The 8,461-nt window shown below is 42.7% G+C and overlaps 1 long non-coding RNA gene across 1 annotated transcript; it reads left to right on the top strand.

Annotated features, from left to right (window-relative positions):
* Positions 1 to 151: 151 nt before the first annotated feature.
* Positions 152 to 8,078, top strand: LOC110221860 (uncharacterized). Its single transcript, XR_002328253.2, has 3 exons — positions 152 to 221; positions 6,738 to 6,813; positions 7,801 to 8,078. It is a non-coding gene; the product is annotated as an uncharacterized LOC110221860 (long non-coding RNA).
* Positions 8,079 to 8,461: the final 383 nt, after the last annotated feature.

Below are 8,461 nucleotides of genomic sequence, written 5' to 3'. Positions count from 1 at the left end.
TGCTTGCTTGTATACATATCGATGCACATGTATGTACATGCATAAAACTTAGCACCGAATGGGACATGTATACAGGCTATAACAATAACAAACACACATGCACTTAGCAGGAGAGGAGGAGCCGGGCCCCTTGTAGGATGTGGGTGTTCCTGTTGGAAAGGGGTGGGGTTTGCCCCTGAAGAATTGGGGTTGACTGATGAGCCGGGAGCACCGGGGTTTAGGTAGGTGAAAGGTTTCACTATTTGGGGCGGGGGTGTGGCGCCTCTCCTGGATTCCGACGGCCCTCTTTCCTGGATCCATGACTGGGGGCTGGATTGGGTTCTAGGACGAGGAGGGTTTGCGTCCTCCCAGGATCTGTTTTGTGAGGTTTGGGGACCCACTCCCCTCCGGGACCGGCCTCCCCAGCTAACTGGGGTCCAGGTTGGCAGGGGAGGAGGGGGAGTGAGGCTTCTGAACTCTGTCCCCAAGACAGAAAGAGGGGAGCACCAGGTGCCACTATTGCCCAAGGTTCCTGGAGCTCCTAGGGGAGGGAGAAGAGGAGGGGAGAGGAGGGGACAGAGAGGGGCGGGCTCTGAGGTCACCGCAACCGCGGCTGCGCCCCCCAGCCCCCTACTCTTCCCCGCCCCCACGCCCCATTCAGGCCCCTCCCAGGCCCCGCCCCCTCGGGTTTAGCAGGCTGGTCAGGTTCCTCTCCTGGATGGTGCGCACCGTGGGGGGACTGGAGGCGGGGGAGGACAAGGACTGCGGGCTCGAAATAGCAACCTTGCCTTCTTCTCGCTCGGCCCTGGACCTCGCGCAGCCCGTGGGCAGCGGGCCCTCGCGCACGCACGTGCGCGCGCGACTCAACCCGAGGCGCCTCCCCCCACCTCCCAACCCCCACGGCCGCTCCTCCCCCGGTCTGTTCCTTCTCCGCTGCGGTCCTGCCCCCGCGCTCCGGCTCCTCCGCGCGCGCGCGCGCGCCCTCCTCCCCCCGCCCCAGCTCCCGCCCAGCCTGCGCCCCCTGCCTAGTTACTTAGAGGGGCTTGATCTGGAGTCGGGGTACCGCGGCGACCCGTAGGAGGAGAGGGTCCTCGAAGGGAGAGGACCTATAAATAATCTCATCTAGTCCAACCCCCATCACTTGAGCTCTGGGGAGCCTAGAGAGATGGGATAGGAGAGGTGACTTGCCCAGGGTCTCACCGCTAGTTAATGGTTACCCTACTTAGGCTCTCTCCTCCCAGCCCATCCTCCTCCACACAGAAGCCAAATGTTTATTCCTAAAGCTCAAGTCTGAGCTGGTCTGCTCAAGAAGTTTCCTTGGCTCCCTATGGCCTCTAGGCTAAAATAAAAACTTATTTTTCCAGACTGATTTCACGTTACTGCCCCTCAGGCACTCTACTTTCTAACCCAACTGACCTGTCTGATGGTCCCCACCCTGGACGTTCCATCATCTCCCGTTCTTCCACCTCTGTTCTAGGCACATGCTCTGCCTCCCTCCCCAAGCTCTCTTTATCTTGCCTCTTGGAATCCACCGCTTTCCTGAAGGCACAGTTCAAAAGCCATCTCAGTTTAATGTTCCCTGCTCTCTTGAAATTAGTTGGTCTTTATTTTGAATTTGCTTATCTGTAGACTCGGTGTTTTTTCCCCCCAGTAGAATGTAAGCTACTTGAGGGCAGGAATTTTTTGTTTTGGCTTTGGATTCCTGGTGTGTAACAGTCCTGGCATATAGTAGGAACTTAATAAATGCTTGTTGGATTTAACTGAATGACGCAGTCAGTACTTTAAATACTCACCTAGTTCTGGGAAGGGAGGTGGGAGGGTGGTATGTGTGGTTAGTAGGGGCTGTAGGAATAGAATGAGCTCCTAGATCAGGGTTTGGCTGAGCCTCCCTGCTGCCCTGACTCTTCCTCACTATTGTACCATACTGTGTCACAGTGGGACAAGCTCTGTGTCTGTAGGCCTCCAGAATCAAGAAGACCTTGTGTTTTCTTTAATACCTTCCAATGAGAGGACGGGCTGAAGTAGGAGCTTTGGGAACAAAGGGCATTGTATGTATCACAGTAGTCTGTGAGGAGACAGAAAAACCCCAGGGCCTTACTGCCGGGGGATAATTGTGGGGAACAGTCACTTTCTACGTGGAGGCCCATATTGCAGAGTCGTATAGGTTCCCTGTCTTAGTCCTATCCTTTGCTGAGACCTAGGCACAGGTGTATCCTATCTCTCCCTGCAATAAGATAGAATTCCTTATCTTTCCAAAATGTGTGTCCTTAGCCCCTCAGAGACCTCAGAACCAAGATCTGTAACTCTGGGCAGATTGCCCTCAGGCTGGTAGAGCTGAGAGGACAGAAGGAGGCCTAGACTATTGCAGGCTGATCCTCAATGCTGGTACAAGGGTGTTTTGTTGGTAGTATTGGAATGTACCAAGATTCAGAGATTGCAGAATCAGGTATTGGGCGCTGTTCAGAGGCAGAAGCATAAATACCCCCTGCTCCTGCTCCTGGTCTGGCTTCCCTTCAAGGCACTGGGTAAATGCCAGTTTCCAGGTTAAGAAAGCTTTGGACAACCATACCCAACAGAGGCTAAGATCTGTTGTTTTAGGGCACAGGTTGACCAGGGTTACAAATAATGGAAGAGAAAGGAGGAGAAGGGAGGGGGAAAAAAGGATAGGTCATGAGGGCAACAAGAAAAGGAACATGATGAGTATAGAAGAAGGAAATCAGGAGTGAGAAAACAGAAGACTGTGTCCCATGAGATGTTCTTAATAGAAATTGAACCAGCCAGCATTAAGAGCAACTGAGAGTGGCCTTGAGGAGTATGGGCCCCCTGGGCTGTGGAGCCAGTGGGGGGTGTGTGTGCATGATAGAGTCAGTCTCTTAGTGCATTGGCTGTGGCAGGAAATTCATCTTTCACTACGTGCATCAGGGGAAGGGGGTGCCTTCTCCAGGGGTAAAACCTATCCTGAGATGGAGGTAAATAAAACCTCTTTAGATATAACAGAAATAATAAAAATCACAGTCGTGACTACATTCCTCTGAGTACAGGAGGAGAGGAAACAGGCTTAAATTATAGCAGAAAGGATTTAGATTAAACATAAGGAAGAAATTTCAATGAGTTACCAGAGGGAGTTTCAGAGATCTTTCAGTCCAAGCTAAGTGCTTGTCTGTCTGGAGTAGTTTAATTGAAGGAGGGGAGGGGGGGTGCAGATTAAAAGATCTCCCTCTGGAAATCTTTTCCAGCTTTATAATTCTATGGTACACAGACCATAGAAACACTGGAAAGCAGTGTGATATAATGGATTGGGTGCCAGACTTGGGGTTAGGAAGATCTGGATGCAAATCATGCCTCCTGCATTTACTAGCTAAGTGACCATGAGCAAATCCTTCCGCTTACTGAACATGTTTCCTTATCTGTGAAAAGGAAATAATAATTCATACCTCATAAGGCTCAAATGAAATAATGCTCATAGCATGCTTTGCAAACTTTAAAGCTCTCTATAAATAAATGTCAATTCTAACCTTAAAATTATCTTTTTAGAAGTGGAAGAGTGACCCACAAATGTAAATGTTCTGCCGGACAACTGATTATTGTCCAAAGACCAGCCCTAACCTGCAGATTCTTGGTCATCTGCTGTCTCTTGTTTGGTTGCTGGACAAATAACCATTAGGTATGACTAGCACTCGATAGGACACAACAAAAGGGTGATCAATTGTACATAATTTCCTCTTTTGTACCTGAAGGTAATTTTTTTTATAGTTAAATTTTTTTAATCATTTATTTTCTTTTCCTCCCACCTCTGTCCTTCCAACTGAGAAGGAAAAAAAAATAAAGAAAAAACAAAGCCCTTGTAAAAAATATCCATGATTATGTAAAACAAATTCTCATCCTGGCCATGTCAAAAAATACACACCTCATTTTATATATAGAATCCATTGTTTCTATTCCAGGAGATGAGTAGCATTCTTTTTTTTTTTGGCTACGCAATGGGGTTAAGTGACTTGCCCAGGGTCCCACAGCTAGTAAGTGTTATATGTGTCTAAAGCCAGATTTGAACTTGGGTCCTCCTGATTCCAGGGCCGGTGCTGTATCTACTGCACCACCTAGCTGCTGGGATGAGTAGCATTCTTTATCAGTTCTCTGGCTGATCATTAAGTAGATCAGAGTTTTTAAAACTCTGAGAATAAGGCTTAAAGATGATTAAATAAACATTGTGTATGTGTGTACACATATATAATGCATTTATATCCAATTCAAAAACATTTATTAAGCATATATTATTTTCTATTTAAAACTCTGCACTCAGCACTTAGGGAGAGAGCCAAGGGTGAATAAGCCACAATCCCTTGACCTTAAGGAGTTTTACAATCCAGTAGGGGGAAATAAGATAGATACAGAAATAAATACAGTAGAAATTAGTAAATGTTAAGTGTTTTAGGAAAATACAGAATGCTTAGAATCAGATGAGGGAGAAATCATCTTCATCTAGGGGAATTAGGGAAGGTTTCCTGGAGGGGCTGGCATTTAAATGGGGTTTGAATGTCACATAGGCTGCCAACAGGTGCAGCTAAGAGGGAGGGCCTTCTAGGACGCGTAACACAACAACAGTGTAATGGTCAAAGGATATCAATAGTCAGTTTTCAGATGAAGAAATTAAAGCCCTCTATAGTCATATAAAAAACGCTCTAAATCACCATTAATTAGAGAAATGTAAATCAAAACAACTTTCAGGTACCACATCACACCTATCAGATTGGCCAACATGACAAAACAGGAAAATGATAAATGCTGGAAAAGATGTGGGAAAATTGGAACACTAATGTATTGCTGGTGGAGTTGTGAACTGATCCAACCATTCTGGAGAGCCATTTGGAACTATGCACAAAAGGCTATACGACTGTGCATTCCCTTTGACCCAGCAATAGCACTTCTAGGGCTATATCCCAAAGAGATCGTACAAATGGGAAAAGGACCCACATGTACAAAAATATTTATAGCAGCTCTTTCTGTGGTGGCAAAGAATTGGAAATTGAGGGGATGCCCATCAGTTGGGGAATGGCTGAACAAGTTGTGGTGTATGAATGTAATTGGAATACTATTGTGCTATAAGAAATGATGAGCAAGTAGAATTCAGAAAAACCTGAAAATACTTGTATGGACTGATACTGAGTGAAGTGAGCAGAACCAGGAGAATGTTGTACACAGGAATAGCCACTTTATGTGATGACTGACTTTCATACATTTAGCCCCTCTCAGCAATGCAAGGATCTAAGACATCTCCCAAGGTCTCATGATGGAAAATGCTATCCACAGCCAGAGAAAGAACTATGGAGTTTGAATGCGGATTGAAGCATACTATTTGCTTTTTTTTCCTTTCTGTTTTATTTTGTTTCCTCTTTCCTGTGGTTCCTCCTATTGGTTCTAATTCTTCCTTACAACATCACTAATGTGAAGATATGTTTAATAGGAATATGTATGTATAGCCTATATCAGATTGTGTGCCATCTTAAGGAGGGAGAGGGGGAGGGAGGGGGAGAAAAATTTAAAACTCAAAAGCTTATGGAAGTGATTGTTGATAAATAAAAATAAATTAATAAAAAAAGAAAAAAAAGAGATGATGAGCAGGCAGACTTCAGAAAAACTTGGAAAAACTTATATGAACTGATGCTAAGTGAAGTGAGCAGAACCAGGAGAACATTGTACACGGTAACAATCACATTATGTGATGACTAATTTTGATAGACTTAGCCCCTCTCAGCAATGCAAGGATCTAAGACAACTCCAAGACTCATGATGGAAAATGCTGTCCACATCCAGAAAAAAAAAACAAACTATGGAGTCTGAATGGAGATCGAAGCATATTATTCTCTCTCTCTCTCCTCTCTCTCTCTCTCTCTCTCTCTCTCTCTCTCTCTCTCTTTTCTTCTTTCTCATGGTTTTTCCCATTGATGCTAATTCTTCTTTACAACATAATGTGAAAATAGGTTTAATATGAATGTATATGTTGAGCCTAAATAAATGTATACTCTGTCTTGGGGTTGGGGAGGGGAGAGATGGGGAGAAAATTTGGAACTCAAAATCTTATGGAGGTGAATGTTGAAAACTAAAAATAAATAAATTTATTTTTTAAAAAATTCTATTAATGTTATGATATGGAGGAGACTCTGATTTCTCAATGGCTATGCTAGAGGAGCCCAGGGCTTGGAAAGTCTTACTAAGCAATAAGGATGGTGCAGTGGGTAGAGGGCCTGGCCTGGAGTCGGGAAGACTCATCTTCCTGAGTTCAAATCTGGCCTCAGACGGTTACTAGCTATGTGACTCTGGGCAAATCATTTAACCCTACTTGCCTCAGTTTCCTCATGTGTAAAATGAGCTGAAAAAGAAAATGGCAAACCACTTCAGTATCTTTGCTAAGAAAATCCCAAATGAGGTCACAAAGAGTTGGACATGACTGAACAACCACGAAAACCAAGGTGTGATGGCTTTGAGTGTAGGCTGGTATACTTTGAGTTTAGACTACCTCATCTATGGTCCAAGGACTAATCTAGCTAAATGCAAGCTCATCACCAGAAGATGAATATTTTTGACTACTGCAACCCACGAAGACCTTCAATAAAGCGTGTGATTATCAGTGTAAGGAGAAGAACCCACATCAATGAAATCTGAATTGAGTTGGATGTTACAATGTATAGTACATATTCAATGTTCTTTCATTCAAGGGCCAATTTGACCTCAGTAACTCATTTTTTCTCATGTCCCAATAGGTGGATACTAGACCAGTCTGACTCTGGAACAAGTGAGGAAACACAAAACTGAAGAAAAGATAACTGAAGTAACCAAGTATGTATTAAACACTTACTGTGCCAAATACTAGGGCTTCAAAGAAAGGTTAAAAAAATTACAGTTCTTGCCCTCAAGGATCTTTTGTTTTTGTTTTTTAATATATTTTATTAATTTCATTAAACATTTCCCAATGACATGTAAATTTTTTTAATATTTATTTTAAAAATTTAGTTTCAAATTCTCTCCTACCCTCTGACACCTGCCCTCAATGATCTTAATTTTTTTAAATTATAAACATGTATGTGTATATATATATATATATACACACACATATATATAATTCAAGCATTTATTATCTTTTCCTCTCACTGTCTCCTCCCCCCAACATTCTTTAAAAAAAGAAAGAGAAAATCCTCATAACTAATGTTTTGTCCAGCAAAACAAATTCCCACATTGGCCATGTCCAAAAATATATGTCTCATTCTACATTTTAAATCTATCACCTCTGTGACAGAAGGTGGAGGCCTGTTTCATCTTCAGTCCTCTAGACTCAGTGTATCATTGAATTGATCAGAGATCTAAAGTCTTTCAAAGCCTTTTTTTTATAATGTTGTCACTGTATAATTTTTTCCCCTACTTCTGCTCCCCCCTCTCTGTATCTGTTCATAAAGATCTTCCCAGTTTCCTCTGAAGTGTCCATTTCATAATTCTCCATGGCACAATAATATTCCATTACAATCACATGCTATGTATAACCTATATCAGATTGTTTGCCATCTTGGGGAGAGGGGTGGGGAGGGAAGGAGGGAGTGAGAAAAATTTGGAACTCAAAATCTTATTAAAAATGAATGTTGAAAACTATTGTTACATGTAATTAGAAAAAATAAAATACTATTTATAATAAAAAACACATACTATAATTTGTTTAGCCATTCTCCAATAAGAAGTCATCCCTTCAGTTTTTACTGTTTGGCTTCTAGGAAAAGAGCTACCACAAATATTTTTGTAACTAGAAGTCCCTTTCCTCTTATTTTATTTCTTTAGGGCGTGGGCAGCTAGGTGGAGCAGCAGATAGAGCACCAGACTGGGAAGCAGAAAGACTCATCTTCCTGAGTTCAAATCTGACCTCAAACATTTACTAGCTGTGTGAACCCGGGCAAGTCACTTAACTGCTTGCCTCAGTTTCCTCCTCTATAAAATGAACTGGAGAAGAAAATGAAAAACCACTCCTGTACCTTTGCCAAGAAAACCCCAAATGGGGTCACAAAGAGTTGGACACGACTGAAATGATTAAATAACATGAATCTAGTCTGGTCAAATGGTATACGCAGTTGAGTAATTTATTTTTCATCGTAGTTCAAATTGTTTTCCAGAATGGCTGGACCAATTTACAGCTCCGTCAACAATGCATTAGTGTGCCTGTTCTCCCAGTCTGCTCAACATTTGTCAATTTCCTCTTTTGGCCTTTTTGCCAGTCCAATGGGTGTGTGATAGAACTTCAGAGTTTCTTTAATTCCTATTTCTCAAATTATTAGTGACTTGAAACATTTTAAGAATATAATTATGGATAGTTTAGATTTCTTCCTTTGAAAACTGCCTATTTATAGTCCTTGACCATTTATCTATTGGGAAATGGTTCTTAATCCTATAAATTTGAATCTATTACCTATGTGTGTGTATACACACATATATACATACATATATT

This window comes from Phascolarctos cinereus, unplaced genomic scaffold, assembly GCF_003287225.1.
Source record: "Phascolarctos cinereus isolate Bilbo 61053 unplaced genomic scaffold, phaCin_HiC Scaffold_4;HRSCAF=312, whole genome shotgun sequence".
In the NCBI taxonomy this organism is placed as follows: Eukaryota; Metazoa; Chordata; class Mammalia; order Diprotodontia; family Phascolarctidae; genus Phascolarctos; species Phascolarctos cinereus.
Note: the sequence above shows the minus strand (reverse complement) of the source record. Positions and strands in the feature narration are given on the sequence as shown.